Genomic DNA, 16,673 nt, shown 5'->3' with positions numbered 1-16,673 from the left:
TAGGCAAGCACTCTACCTCTGAGCCACAACCCTAGCCCCTCGTGGTATGTTTATTTATTATTATTATTTTTTTTTAGAGAGTCGTGGTATGTTTAAAGCATGGAAAATATGACATACAGCTGACAGTCATTGATTAAGCTTCAAGAACAGAATATTCTAAAAGCTCTCATCATTTAAAGACATTTTGCATTTGACACATTAGGAAGCCACCAGATAACTATTAATATTTTACCCTAGCTCAGAGTATTATTAGGGTAGGTCAAATCCTCAAGAGTTTTACCCTTCTCAGGGCTGGCGAAGTATCTCAGTAGGTAATGTGACATTCATGAGGCACTGGGTTCAATCCCCAGCACACACACAAAAAGATTGTTACCCTTCTCTGCAGATGGAAACCTCATTAAAAGACCAAGATAATCATCCTTCAGTTCAGAACTCATCAGAGATTGACATGAGCAAACAAAGCAGTACGAAGAGCAATTTTTCACCGCTGGAATACCAGGGAATATGAGCAGGGGACGGGAAATGTCGCTGAAACAAGAGTTTGGTGGTTGGACTGATTGGGCTGGTCCATAGGCAGGAGGTTCAGTTTAGTTTTCTCCTGCATTCAATGTATAGAAACAGTGGCAAATCATAAGAAAATTAGCAAAGATGTGAATTATTAATGGGAGTCAAGGAGTTATACCCCACAGCTACCCTGACATTTTCTACAGGTAGAAATTGACATCTGGAGGAGAGTGACTTTCCAAGGCCTCTCAGAAAGTGTATTAATCAGGTTTGTATTATTATACTACAACAAAATACCTGAGGCAACTTATGAAAAAAAACAAAATTTATTTAGTTCATGGTTGTGGAGATTCAAGTCTAAGATTGGGTGGCCTCATGGCCTTGGGCCTCTGGCCAGGGTATAAGAAGACAATGGTGGGGAACATGTGTTGGCACAACTGCTCACTTCAGGAAGCAAAGAGAGACCAAGAGACTGGTTCCCACAATAACCTAAGGACCACCCACTAGGCCCCATCTCTTAAAGGTCCACAACATCTCCCAACACCACCACCTGGAGACCAAGCTTTCACACATAGGCCTTGTGGGTTTGTGTGGTAGGTCTCATCCAAGCCTAACAGCAAGTTAATTGCAACATTTGAACAAGAACCTGGTTCTCCTGTTTCTGAGTCTAAGGCTTTCTCCACTCAAAATATTGACTCCTTGGCTTTCTCAGAAAAGCTATCCACCAACCATGAGCTGAGCCATCCTCCCCACCCATTACCACTAGTTAGGCTTCTGCACCACAGCCCTAGAATCAGCACCATGGTGAGAATGATTGCCCTGTGCTGCTCAAGGCCCTAACTGGGTGAGGGAACTGGATAGACGGTTCTCGGCCAGGGCTGGGTAAGGGTCTTATGAATGAGTATGTGGATAAGGTGTGATGTGTTCTTCAGCATCATACACACAGTGAGAAGTCCACAGTGTATGGTGGGCTTCCTCCAGATCTATCATTCTCAAAATATCTGGCTACGGGGCTGGGGTTGTGGCTCAGCAGTAGAGCACTTGCCTACCATGTGTGAGGCCCTGAGTTGGATCCTCAGCACCACATAAAAATAAATAAATAAAATAAAGATATTGTGTCTAACTACAACTGAAATATAAATATATTTTTTAAAAAAATCTGGCTACGCCTGGCACAGGTGGTGCATGCCTGAAATCCCAAAGTCTTGGGAGGCTGAGACAGGTGGATCACAAGTTCAAAGGCAGCCTCAGCAAAAAGTGAGGCACTAAGCAACTCAGTGAGACCCTGTCTCTAAATAAGATTCAAAAGAGGGCTGGGGATGAGCCTCAGTGGCTGAGTGTCCCTAAGTTCAATCCCTGATACCCACAAAAAACAACCTGGCTGAGTTTTGGCTGATGATACTAAACATATTCATGATGATAAGGATAGACCCCCAGTTAGGGTCATACCAGTGTTCAGCTGTTTCAAGGAAAATGTAAAAATTCAAAACATATGAGATGAAATGAGGGTTAGTTAATCTATGTAATTAAAATACTCTTGAAATTATGTTAATATATCAGAATGTTTTAAAATGTGTTAACAGTGATTTTTTTTTTCTGTGACTGCCATTATAGATGATTTCTCCTCTTTTTTCCCCACCATTGTCTGTATTTTGAATGTTTTCATATGAAAAATTTAATTTTAGAAGGGCAGACTGGGTTGAGAATGAACTGCAGAAAATCAAGTGTGGGGTAGCCCGTGTCATCTGCCAGGTTCTTGATCCTTGGAGTACAGCATTGCATGGGAGTGCCAACGTTCCTGGCCTTGGGGACCCACATTATAGAGGGAGAGATCAGGCAGCAAATCTATGTGTCAAGTGGTGAGTTAGAATAAAGCCAGGCTGGGGTTCAGTGAGTGATGAAGGGGGTACAATTTCTTTAGGACTCAGAGTAGGCTCCTCTGATGGAATTGGTGTTTGCACCAAGCCTGAGGTCAGGGCAGAGCAGAGGGCCAGGTGGGAGGCTGATATCCAATCCAGGTGAGGGGCGATGGTGGCTGTGATTGAACAAAACAGACAAGGGTCATGTTCCACCCACACTGGAAAGGTAAAGTTGCCAGGATTTGCTGGTAGAGTGACAGGATACAAGATGTCCAGAAAAAGAGGTGTCATGGCCTACATTGCTCTAGAACCCATTCTGCTAAAATCCAGAAAGGCAAATGAAGTTTTGCTTTGGCAGCACCTGCCACTCTTCAACACCCTGACCCTATCCCTTCTCTTATCTGGATTCACAACAGTCTTGTTATCTTCACTTTATAGCTGAAAAAAAAAAAAACGTATCTCAGACTACATAAACCTGTCACAATTCCAGCACTGGGAAGGGAGAGGACTGAGACGAACAGGAACATTTTCCAATTTATCTGAGTAATTCTAGAGGCTTTGACCTTGAGATAACATGAGCCACGTGCCCCAGCATTGTATTCTCCAGGAGCCCAGCACCTGGCATATTGTGGGCCCTCAACACATGCTCGATGAATAAAGTCCCCACGGGCAGCTCTGTTGTGAAGCTTGAGGACACAGGCTCTAGACCCAGACCAATCTGAGCTCTGTCCCTATCTCTGCATTTAGAACCCTGCCTTTGAGCAGCTTCCACATCTCCCAATGTTAAATTTCCCACCTTGTTAAAATAGGAAGAGGAAGAAAGGGAAGGGGGGGAAGGGGGGGGAGAAAAGAAACAGGGATAATCCTCCTTAGCCCTCAGAACTGTCAGTCGAATGGACTGAAATCCTAGTCACAAAGCACTTAGTCCAGGAGCTGGCCCACATCAACTCATCAGAAAGTGTGAACTGTTATTAAAACAAGAACCAGAAACTATTTAATCTCCCAACACTTTATTTCCTACCAAACAGGTTAGAGACCCTGTAGCTTAAAATAGAAACACTGGGGAGGTCTCTTCTGCTCAACTGCACTGGACCCCACCCTGCCAGGCCTGCGAAGTTGGCAGAGGAACGCAGTTGAGTCATCCCCAGCTGCTGGCAGGCCAATTTTAAGTCCCACGGGGCCATGTCCCTGACCGGACCCACTGCACACCCACATCCAGCTTTCCTGTCTGTAGACAGATAAATGGCAAGTGGGAGGCCATGTGTGTTTGGGCATCTGGGCAATCAGCTGTGACATGACCATCTCGTCTGGGTCCCTCCAAGCCTGGGCTTGTGTATTGGTGTCAGAAAGACACCTGGCTTCTCCATCAGTCTGCAGAGAAAAGCAGAGGTGCCCTGTGAGTCACTAGGTCACCTTCATGCTAGTCAGTTAAACAATGGGGCTATTTCCATCTCTGACAAAAGAAACTAAAATGTTTTTCAGTCCTATGGACTTACCCAGTCCCTCGATCCCCTTCACTGAGTCATTTAAAAAAAAGACAAAACACTTCCTAAAAATGAACCCGAGTCATGCTGCGAAGGCAACTATGCCCATCCTCAGGGACGGGCGCACTCTTCGGATTCGCATTAGAGGGCCCCGTCCTCAGCACCTCCCCATCCTGGTCCTTCTTCCTACATCATCTGTCCAGCTGATCCTTCCTGAATACACAGTGGTCTAGGACATGGAAAAGAGACCCCTCAGGAGCCAATCACCCACCCCAGAGCACATAAAGGTCCACCAGAAGCCAAAGGGGGTGTCTCCAAATGTCAGCTGGAAGTGACCTCAATCATAATAGCATGGGTCTGACAAGCCCTCGCCCATGGCCCTGATGATGGCTTCCATGGATATGTCATGTTGTTCAGCCAAAGGGGCACCCATCAGAAGCTGAACTTGAGTGCCGGCTGGGTTCCTAGCCAGCTGCACACCATGATCTCCTGGGGAGCTTAAAAAACACTGATGCTCAGGGCCGATGTCAAACCAACTGAGTAAGAATCTCTGAGGCAGAAATGAGGCATTTTCAATCTCTGAGGTGATTCTAACGTGCAACTATAGGTTGGTCATCCAGGCCAGTGGCTCTTAAATATTACTGAGTCACACACTTCCTTGACAATACAAAGCCTTTCTGAAGAAAAAAGAAAATTAAAACAAAACAAAACTTTTTATAAGCAATTTCGGGGGAGACCCTGAAAGCCTAACGTCACCCTGCCTCATCAGTCTCTTCTTCAGGCAAATCCTGAGGGAGGCTGGGAGCAGCTAACTAATAAGGATCAGGAGCTAACATAAATAAATAAATAAATAAAACAGGCCAGTGTTCTTTCTCCTCTCTAAGTGGGGAGCTCCAGGCAGAAACACAAGTAAGGAGAAAGGTAGCTATTACTGTTCATCTTACCAAACGCATTTCCTGAGCAGATCTCAGATTACATAACACTACTAAGATTCTTCAGTCTACTGAAACTGTCCCTAGTGCAGTCTAACTATCCCAAATAACTCCTATTATGGGTTAAATCGTCCCCCCCAAAAAAGATATATTGAAGTCCTAACCCCCAATACTTGTGAATTTGACCTTAACTGGAAATAGGGTGTAGGAATAATCCAGTTAATGTGGGGTTATTAGGATAATCCTAATTATTTGAGTGAAGTCCTTATAAGAAAAGGACGTGACCCTATGAAGGAGAGATGGCTGTGTGACAACAGAAGCAGAGACTGAAGTGATGTGTCTGTAAACCCAGGAATGCCAAGCACTGGCGGCTGAAGCTGGAGGAGGTGGAGGGTCAGAGGGAGCCTGGCCCTACTGACACCTTGATGTCAGACTCTGGAGAGATTCCTGTTGTTTTAAGCTCCTTAGCCTATGGCACTTTGTATGCTACCTTTGGAAACTAATCAACTTCCTAATCATTCCACAGATCTAATCACCATGCTGGGATGCAGGAGCCACAGAGGAAGGCCATAAGCCTGGTGGAGAGATTTCCTTGATGGGACCCCCTAAAGCTGTCTCCAACTCTGCTTTTCAGGAAGATTCTACTTGCATATTTTGTTCCCTACCCACTTTCACTCAAGCACTCTATTTCCTTCGGGCACCTATAATTGTTTCTAAAGGCCATCTCCCCAGCTGCCTTGTAACTCCTGCAGGGGTGAGCAAAATGTATGCCTTGTTCCCCGCATGTGCCTATCTCAGCACCTACCTCGGGGCCTGGCATGAGGCGGCCTCTGAATGAAGGCTTGAGTGAATGAAGGACTGTGTGGGTATTCACATGATACTGGGTATTTATCTCTCTCTTTTTTAATCATCCACTAGTTTTATTTTTTTAATTTTTTTTAAATTTGCTCTTTCTAGATATACATGACAGTAGAGTATATTTTGACACATTATACATACATAGAATAAGTATAACTTGTTCCAATTAGGATCCCATTATTATGGTTGTGTGTGATGTGGAGTTACATTGGTCATGTATTCATATATAATGATAGGAAAAATATGTCCAATTCATTCTACTGTCTTTGCTATTCCCACCCTGCCTCCTTTACCTTTGTTTCCCTTTGTCTAGTCCAATGAACTTCAAATCTTCTCCTCCCTTGTCTCAATGGATTTCTATTGCATCTGACCCTGTTAACACGACCTTTTCTCCTTTAACTTGAGAGACACAGGATATTCTCTGGGCCATTTCTGATTGCTCTTTCTTATTCCCTTTTACAGGTCTTTCTTTCTCTACACATATCTCAAGTCTTTGGGTTCCCTGGGTTCGATTTTCATCTCATTCTCCAACCAATTCTGTTACCTGTAATTTCCACTGATGTCCATGAATCCCAAACTTTGGGCTAAGTCCGTTCCTGAGCTTCATAGTTATACATGCACGTTATCTGCTAGATGTTCCTCCCTGAGAGTTCACAGACATAGTAAATAAAAGTCAACCAATATTACCTCCTTTGTATCTCAATCTTACCCTCCCCCACCCCACCAACAACTGCCCACACTGATACCATCATCTTTCTACAAAAAAAAATCTCTCTGGAGGGCTGGGGGTGAGGCTCAGTGGTAGAGCAGTTGCCTAGCATGTGAGAGGCTCTGGGTTTGATCCCCTAGCATGGCAAAAACAAAAGCAAGAATCTCTTTGGTTTTCCAGATTTTAGAATTGTCCCCCTCAAACCCATTGTCCATAGGCATTAGAGTGAGACAGGAAGATTTACAGTTACTCTTGACTGACACTAGCACAACAATCCTACAAGATAAAGTCAACACGATAAGCCATGCCCACTCATCTTGCCAGCCTCCAGTAATACCTGTCCTGCCTGAAACCTTAAGGTCCAGCAGCACCAAGACATCTCCCATGTGCGCTCTTCTTTGGTGCATTTGCTCACACTGGTTGCTGAGAAAAATGAACCAATTAATTTATCATTCCTTGAGATTCATCAAGGTGGTGGAAAGCTTTCAAAAATGGACCTCCATAATTCTTAATTCCTAGAATTCCCATCCTTGAGCATGGATTGGGTTAGTCACTTGTTTCTACCAAGTAGAACACAGTGAGAGTGATCAGATAGCAGCCCTCGCATGATCAGGTTATAAAAGACTATGATTTCTGTCTTCTCTCTCTCTCTCTCTCTCTGCCCCCTTCCTTTCTCTTTCTGTCTTTTGAATGCTTGCTTTTATGAAGCAAGCTAAAGAGGCTCGGGTGGCAAGAAATCGAGGGTGGCCTCTATCCAACCACCATTTTAGGAACTGAGGCCTCAGGCCCATGATATTATAGGAACTGAGTCTTTCCAGCAACCACAGAAAAGCTTGGGCATGGATCCTTCTCCATCAGAACCCTTCAGGTGAGACACTGCCCAGCCAACACCTTGATTGCAGCTTTGTTGAAAGACTCTGAAGCGGAAGATCCAGGTAACCCATGGCTGGAATCCTGACTCACAGAAACTATGGATAACCAATGCATGTTGTTGTAAGCTATTAAATTTAGGAGAAACTTGGTACAGTAACATAAAACTAATCAGTCATCTCAGGGAGCATCTATGTCAACACACACATACACACACACACACACACACACACACACACACACTCACACACAGTGAGCCTCTTCACAGTTCCCCCCTTGCTTTGGGTTTGCCTCCAAACACTATACTTAAACACTTTGTTGTAATTATCTTTTTTTTTGAGTGGGTAACACCACCAGACTTTGAGACCTTTGAAAATATAGTATCTCTTCTTGATTATTCTTTTTTAAAAATATTTGTTTTAGTTGTAGGTGGACACAATACCTTTATTTTATTTTTATGTGGTGCTGAGGATCGAACCCAGTGCCTCAGACATGCTAGGCAAGCGCTCTATCACTGAGCCACAGCCCTAGCCCTGATTATTCTCTTTTTATCTCTAATGCCAAATAATTCTTGGCACACATAGTTAAAGTTTACTTTATAGATGAATGAATGAGTGAATGGATGGATGAGTGAATAAGTGAATGAAAGTCTTTTTGCCAAGTGAAGCAGGGGGTAAAAATAAATAAATAAGTTATACGTATGTTATGCCTGTAGACACTTATATCCAGTTGAAGAGGCAGGCATAAAACACATTAAGTGCTAGATCTTCATAACATGTGCTATAGAACTATAAAAGATAGAATGCCCTCTCTGATGAGGGCAATCTGAAAAGACTTCTCAGAGGAAATGGATTTTGACACAGGCCTTCAAGGGTAATAGTGTTTTGGCTGGAGAGAGAGAGAGAGAGAGGGAGAGAGAGAGAGAGAGAGAGAGAAAGGAAGAAATCCAAAACTGATGAAAAGTATAAACAAAACCTAGAAAGAAATAGAAGAAATCTAGCAGGGAGACAGGCCAGATGGAGATACAAAATGGGAATCAATTAGCTTAAAGAGGCAGGACACATGAGGTCATTTCTCCTGAATAGCATGGTTGAAAGCAGAACCTGGTGCAACTGACATTTAAAGAACCAGAGGGAAGAGGAACTTGCTAAGAGTAAGAGGACCGGCGCACATGGAGTCATGTGCTAATTACATAGGTTTGAAAGAGTGGTGATGCTTAGAGGGTAAACATGATGCAATTAAAAAAAAAAAACATAAAGGCCTTGGGATGTGGCAATGAGACCACCAGTGACTGACCTTTAAGAAAGCAGTAACTATGGGGAACAAATGGAGATGGCCGGTAGATTGCAAGATGATAAAAATAAAGTACATTTGAGGAAGTCAACCAGGAAAACCAGTGCTGAGAAACAGTACCAGTGATAACTTGGTAGCTTTTCTTGCCAAGACTTCTGAGTCACTGGTGATTGTGATCAGGAAATAACTTAGGTGATAGAGAAAGCAACACGTTTCTTTATTTTTGAAATAAAACAGACAGGACCCTACCTGACCTGATTCTTACTTCCAGTGAACACCCCCTTGGTTGGTAACTGTTCTTCTGGACCCTCTCCAGCTGTTTCCTCTGCTGTGCTCATTGGTTTCCCTCCACCGTCAAGCCCTTGTGTGAGAAGGTCGCTTTCTTCATCTCTTCACTCAGTAGGAACCCAATAATCCCAGAACAACCACGACAACATTTGGTTTTTAGAAACTCTGTCATCTTCCCAAGTGGTTTGAAAGCAACCTTTTACTGGGAACTCACTAACTGCCAGGCCCTATAAACCTTGGGGTAGGAACAGTGCTAAGAAATTATCCCTTTCTCACCAATGAGTCAAAGTGGAAAAAGCCAGGCACTGAGCACACGCCTGAAATCCCAGCAGCTCAGGAGGCAGAGACAGGAGGATGGCAAGTTCAAAGCCAGCCTCAGCAAAAGTGAGGCGCTAAGCAACTCAGTGAGACCCTGTCTCTAAATAAAATACAGAATAGGGCTGGGGATGTGGCTCAATGGTCAAGTGTTCCTAAGTACAATCTCCTATATCCCCCACCCCCCCCCAAAAAAAAAACACAGTGGAGAAAAAAAGAGAAATGGGGTAAAGTTTATTTAGATGAAGATTCTCAGAATTAAAAAAAAATCTGCTGAAAAACACATGTGAAATCACATTACAACCATCCAAGAGTGGCCAGCAACCGTGATTTCCCTGTAACTGAGAGCATGTTCAGGACACGGGACTTTCAATTTTAAAACCAAGGTCATCCTATGAGACCAGGACCAAAGAACTTTCCAGATTCTTTAGAGATCAAACCATAAAATGCTGCCATAGAGCCAAGGGCCCAAATATATGACCCACATGGAATATTTTTCAAGAGAATTCCAGTGTAACTTAAAACAATGGGGTGAAAAATTAAAACAGAGTGTGTTTCTAAACAGGTACATACACTTAATCTAGCCATCCAATTCTAACATTGGTGTGGTTTGCAGTGGTGTACACACATGCCTTGCTACTGCCCTTCTTCCTCATTTAAGTTAATTTAAAGATGCATCATCCCGGCTGGGTACTTTCCAAGGCCCCACGGGAGGTCACTGGTCCCACAGCTGCTAAGGACTCATCTGTAAAGAATTAGCCGACTTCCTTACATCTTTTTATAACTTCATATAGAAAGCTAACATTTTAGTCATGATTGGATAGTTCTCAGAAATCTCTTCTTTTTAATGTGACATTAGTAAAGTATACAAAAGGAGTCTTTCTCATTTCTGTGGCCAGTACTATTTTGTGTAGCATGTCATCTTTTGTCAGATAAAAAATTGGGTTGTTTTTTGTCTTTTGTGTGTGTGTGTCTGTGTGTGTGTGTGCATGTGTGTGAGGTTTTGTTTTGTTTGGGTTTTTGTGGGGAGTTTTGGTTTGATTTGGTTTGGGGGTTTGTGGGTTTTGTTGTTGTTTGTTTTCTGAAACTGGGGCTTAAACACAGGGGCACTCTACCACTGAGCTACATCCCCAGCCCAAGGGGGTGTTTTTCTGAGGAACTGATAAATGGGTATGTTTCTGGAAGACAGAGCATCTGGAAATCCCTTACTAAAAAGTAACCTTTGTAAAACCAGAGGATTTCATAATTCAACCACCTGTTGATCCTTGCCCCTCCCTCAACACTTGTTCATAATGACTCATCAGCTTGGACTGGTTGACTTAGATGTACTCTATTGTTTTTTTTAATATATATTTTGGGGTTTTGTTGTTGTTGTTTGTTTGTTTTCTAATAATGGCAACAAGTTTTTCTCCCTTCCTAACTTCTGCCTGGACTTCATGGAATCAGGCAGATTTGCTGAGGCAGCGATAAGGTCACAAAATGACTGTTGTGACTGACTGGGCCCTTCAATCCCTCTCTTTGTCACTTACAAATAGCTCCAACAAGTCTGTCTCAGTAGGTGTTCTTTTGGCTTTAGCTGATAAAAGCCAGCCAGTGAGCATTGTATCTTTCAGAATTAATTCTCTCCTCCTCCACCACAAATCTCTCCCAGGAATGGGAAGAGGCATTAACTTCCCTTGGCTGGCTCCCTCTGGTTTCTTAGAATGGAATAATGTGAGAGGGATAATTTAGGTCCTCCTTATTTTATTTACTTATTTAGCAGTACTGGGAATTGAACCCACGGGTACTTTACCACTGAGCTACATTCCCAGCCTTTTTTATTCTTTATTTTGAGACACGATCTTGCTAAATTGCTGAGGCTGGACTCGCACTTGCAATCCTCCTGCCTCAGTTTCCCTGTTCTCTGGGATTACAGGCATACTAGAGGGGTCAATGGGTCCCCTCTAGGTCCCATTGATGGCTGGAGACTGGAAAGGCTCCCTTTACTGGAAGAATGTGAATGGGTGCTACATTAAAAAAAAAATATATATATATATATATTTAGTTGTAAATGGACACAATACATTGTTTGTTTGTTTTTGTACCAGGTATTGAACTCAGGGGTACTTGACCACTGAGCCACATCCCCAGCCCTATTTCGTATTTTATTTAGAGACAGGGTCTCAGGGAGTTGCTTAGTGCCTCACCGTTGCTGAGGCTGGCTTTGAACTGTCTCAGCCTCCCTAGCCGCTGGGGTTACAGGCATGCGCCATCACGCCTGGCTCTTTTATTTTATTTTTATGTGGTGCTGAGAATCGAACCCAGTGCCCCAGGCAGGCTAGGCGAGTGCTCTTCCTATGAGCCACAGTCCCAGCCTCTGGGTGCTACGTTGATTGATCTTTTTTCATGTATCAGCTAAACTTAATAATCAGCTTTCCACCCTCAGAAAACCTAGGGATATAAAACTTGGCTGCATTTAATGAGGTGCTGGGTGACAAACACACCAGCCTCTCTCTCCTCCTGCTTCACAGCGGGTGGGAGGCGGATGTTTTGTAATAAGGAGAGAAGACAATTTTGAGCACTGGGAAGCCCCGAATTAAAATCCTGTTTGTTTTGCTCATTTGAAAATTGACTTTGGTAAAATGGCAGATTCTCTGAGGCACCTTCCTCAAGCGAGAACAATGCCAGTGTGGTGGCACATTCCTGTAATCCTAATGATTCGAAAGGATGAGGCAGGAAGATCACAAGAAGTTCCAGGCCAGCCCCAGCAACTTAGTGGAACCCTGACTCAAAATACAAAATAAAGAGGTTTGAGGATGTAGTTCAATGGTAAAGCACCTCTGAGTTCAATCCCAAGTTCAATAAAAAAAAATGTTTAAATGAGAAAGATAACTAGCCATACCTTTTGAATATGAGTGTTTTGAGGACAACTAAAATAATAAAACTAAGATTCTAAAGTAACTGGCACATCACAGGTGATCAGTAAGTAGCATTTATCTTGTGAAAGTTTTGTTTTTATGAATACAAACATAAAGAAGCAGTGGCAACACCCTGCAGAGCAATATAACAATGGTTCCCAAGGCCAAAAACCAAAAGCAGTTTGGATGTGACCTTTGTACTCCAAATTAACAAATTCTCACAGTCTTTTCTGGTGGGGGTGGGGGGCCAAGGAGGGGGAGGGGAGGGCTTCAAAAGTCTCTGCTGAAAAACTAGCCTTACTCAAATCCAAATTTACCAGATAGTGCCTTTCTCCCTTTTCTTGAGGAGGTATTATGTAAATCCAGACCCCGGGATTTTTATGTGCATACCTGCAAAGGTCTTTGGTCATTTAAATGTTATACACGGGATAAAAATAAAGGGTTTGGCATTACTAAGAGTTTACAAATTAAAAGCAGACGTCCTCATAAAGGGAAAACTGCCACTTCCCCTCCGGCTTCATCACCACCCTATCAAAATCCTTTGAAGTGTTTCATTTTAACCTAATTGTATTTGCTGGGTGAGATCCTCCATTGCTTTATAAGAAAGCTAATCTCCACCTTCCTCCATCTTCAAGGTAAAGCTGGCTGACATTTTCTGGACACAGACTATTAGTTGGACACATTCTCATCTCATTGGATTTTCATGATGGCTTGAAATAGATATAGTTAACATTTTATAAGAAAACAGAGATCAGGTCTGGGGTTGTGGCTCAGTAGTAGAGTGCTCGCCTAGTACACGTGAGGCACTGGGTTCAAAGCTCAGCACCACATAAAAATGAAATAAAGATATCATGTCCACCTACAACTAAAAAAATAAATATTAAAAAAGAAAACAGAGATCAAGCATTTATCCAGAGTCACACAGAGAGTACGTGGCAACATGACAGACTGATTCCAAAGCCAGAAGCAATGACAATTGTGAAAAGACAAACCTTGTGGTTTTGAAAACAGCTGAGTGAAGATATGGGGTTGGAAATGGGCAAAACTCATAAGCTTTATTTGAGATCATAGTGAGAGAGCATGATGAAAAGAATAGAAGCTTCTTCCTAAACCACAAGAATTATGAAGGGGCTATTTGCACATTGTATACTCTTCTACTCTCTATTCTATTCTATTCTATTTCTCAATCCAATCCCAAGCTCAGGTTCCTTGCACTGTGTAGTTTTCAATCACAGAGAGCATAGAATACACTGTACCCATGAGTTGGGTGGACTAGAACATTCCAATAATAAATTGGTTAGTAAAGGATCTATAGTGTTCTTGTCAACTTCCTCTTTTCTCTGGGGTTTTGAAGAATAGCATATTTGGGGGAAAGTCCATAAAAGAACTTCACTTTGAATTTGTCAAAGTGATTTCTGAAAGCCTTTAAAAGGGAACCTAAAGTTAGTGCCTGAGTTGTATTGACAAAGGTTTGGCTCTTTAACTGTGAGATATTACTAGAGAATATTCAACTGATTACACAGTAGGGTGTGTCCTGTCAGGTGACCCTCATCTATTTTCAGCCACCTATAAGTAGCTCTCCTGGTATCACCACTGCCCACTGCCAAGTTTACCAGAAATTCTCACTTGCAAGAAAACACCTAGGAATCCAAGCAGTCTCCACTCAATGCAAATTTAGAATCAATGAATGTCTCTAGGTTGTGGTAGTAGGTCAGTGGTAGATCACTTGCTGAGCCCTGAGTTTGATGCCCCAGCACTAAAGAAAAAGAGAAGAGTCTGCACATTGGGAGAAGAATCCAGAAATTATTTTTTTTTTCCTTTTCATACCCCACTCTCCTTCTTTTTGCACTCTTCCTTCTTACGCTATCTGAACTGAGAACAGGAGCAGGGGCTCATGAGGGAGTTGGGATTCAGACTCCTTTGCCATGTACCACTTTCTGACTCCAACTACAAAGGACCTGAAGGATGATCTGGGTCTCTTGATTTCAGAGAAACTCTGATTCAGAGTTACTCATTGCCAATGTCACATAGCTCACCAATGGCTTTGTATTAAAAGTCCAGCTTCAGGATTCCAAAGTATAAATAATAATGCTTTTTGCATGACATGGCTCCCAGTCTTCACTGTTTTTAGGGTGTCTTTTATCTTCCTGATGCTTTGCCCCCTCTGACAAAGGGTTTAGAAGTAGAACAAGATTCTCACCATTTTTGCTGTGCCTTCCCAAGGATTGGGGGAGAAGAGGTTGCAGTCATTAGGAGGAAGGCTAGACCCCAAATCACTGCAGAAGGATCTTTCAACTTAAGAACAACTAATTATGAGTAGATACACACATAACTTTTCAAGTATACAGAAGAGGTTGTTATTAAAATATGAATGCTAGCTGGCACACAAGCCTATAATCCCAACCATGCCCGCCGGGAGGCTGAAGCAGGAGGATTGCAAGTTTGAGGCCAGCCTCAGCAATTTAGCCAAACCCTGTCTCAAAATAAAAGGGCTGGGGCTGGGGCTCAGTGTACAGCGCCCCAGGGTTCAATCCCCCTCTATCGCAAAAATAAAAAATAAGTCTGTGAAATCCATGCCTAAGTCTTCATGTGTTAACTCCTGTATTTTAGCAAAACAGTTCTGTTTATGCGGAGAGGCTACTACTCTCGCAATATCCCTCAAATGCAATCAGGCAGATTGCCCCACCCTTTCTGAAGCCGAACGCTCCCTCCCCTCCTCCTCCCGAACTACACAACCCTCCCCACTTCATCGAAGGGAAGCAATTTACATTCCACGACGTCTGCCAATGACTTCGGAGGGCAGGCAGGGGTGGAGTAGAGATGCGGCTCCTAGATCTGAGCTACAAACCAGCGGTGTCTTCCAGTTCTCACACTCGGAACAGGAAGGCCGCCGAGCTGCACCTACTTCTGCCTGACCAGCTCCTGATGAAGCAATCCTTGCTGCGCTCGCGCTGGGCACCGGAGAAGCGTGGTCACCAGGACCGAAACTGCACGGCGGCTCCACTCGCCAGGCAGAGGGGTCCGGGTGCGACCGAGGCAGTGTGCACGATGCAGTCATTAGACCCCCAATCAGACCGTGATCTTAGGTGGTTTTAATCTCCACTCAACATCCCTCCATCTACACCTGGCATTAATGTCCATTTATTTTACTATTTCCCCTCAATGAAAGCGCAAGTCCCTTGACGGCAGAGAAGAGGCCAAATGCACCTTAGTCTCTATTCCTACCTCAAAGCTGCAGAGAGGCGGTGTGCCTCCAGGTGAAGCCGGCTGCTGCAAGTCAGGCCGTTTAAATATTTTGGATTGACAATGAACACTCAGTAGCTCACACGTTGAAAAAATAAAATAAATGCACAAAGAAGAATGGTGATTCAATTTTAATTGTTTATTGACACAGTATCAACTTTCATATGTACATATAAATAGTTACAGACCTTAAATACCCACATGGCAAAACATTTGCCTCTAGGCAAAAAAAAAACAAAAAAACAAACAAAAAAAACCACGAATTTTTGTGATAAACAAGCTTTAATATTGAAGACAGATGCTGAGACAATTTTGCATCTAAGGTTACTACAGTCTACATTGCTATTCTCACTCTAAGAACTCAAGTAATTAAGGAACCCTTGCCTCACCACAAAAATGAAATACATGTTTTCAAACCAAATGGAAAATAATTATAAATAGGTAAGATAAATAAAATTTCTGACAAATTTAATCACAGCATCATTCCCTTTTTAAATTTTTTTTGTTTTATTTTTAATTGATAAGTCGTATATACAATGTGTTTAATATATGGATACATTGTAGAATGATAAAATCAGAATATTTATCCTTTCCATGTGGTAAGAACACACAAAATTCCTTTAGTTGTTTTGAAATGTACATTAACTATTTAATTACACAACAGAACATCAGAACTCATTTCCAACTTTGTAGTCTTTTCCCCACCCCACCCCCCACTTCTCCAACCAAATTCAGGTTATCTGGTAATCACCATCCTAAGGTCAGAATTTGATTTTGATCAGATTAAATGAGATCAAAGGGCATTTAATCTCTGTGCATGTCCTCTAGATTCACCGCATTCACTTTAACAAATGGTAGCATCTCCTTTGTTAAGGCTCAATAATACTCATTGTGTTTACATACTACTTCAGTCATCTCTTGGACACAGGCTGTTTCCATGTCTTGCCTGTTGTAAATAACACTGCAGCAAACCCAGGAGTGTGCATAACCCCTCACCATACTGACTTCAATTTCTTTGGATATATACCCCAGTAGTGGGGTTGCTGGATCATACTATAGTTCTGTTTCTTAAGGAATTTTCATGCTGTTTTCCAAAATGGTTGTACTAACTTACAAAACCAGAAAAGGTAGATCAAGTTTCCTTTTCCCCTCCACATGTCTCCTGCACTTGTTATCTTTCATCTTTTTGAAAATAACCAATCTAGCAGGTATAAGGTTCTTGTGGTTTTCATTTGCATTTCTCAGACTCTTCTGCTGTATAAGTACCAACGTGTTAACCAGTTGCACCACTGGAGCATCCACTCAGAATCTTCTATCTGTTGAACATTTGTATGTCTTCCTTCGAGACATGTCTCTTCAAATCCCTTGACCAAGTTTAATAGGATTGTTTGTTTTGCTATTGAATACTTAGTTTCATGTCT

Source organism: Spermophilus citellus (genome assembly GCF_964194105.1).
Source record: "Spermophilus citellus genome assembly, contig: SCAFFOLD_122, whole genome shotgun sequence".
Lineage (NCBI taxonomy): Eukaryota > Metazoa > Chordata > Mammalia > Rodentia > Sciuridae > Spermophilus > Spermophilus citellus.
The sequence above is the reverse complement of the archived record's forward strand: the minus strand, read 5'-3'. Positions refer to the sequence as shown.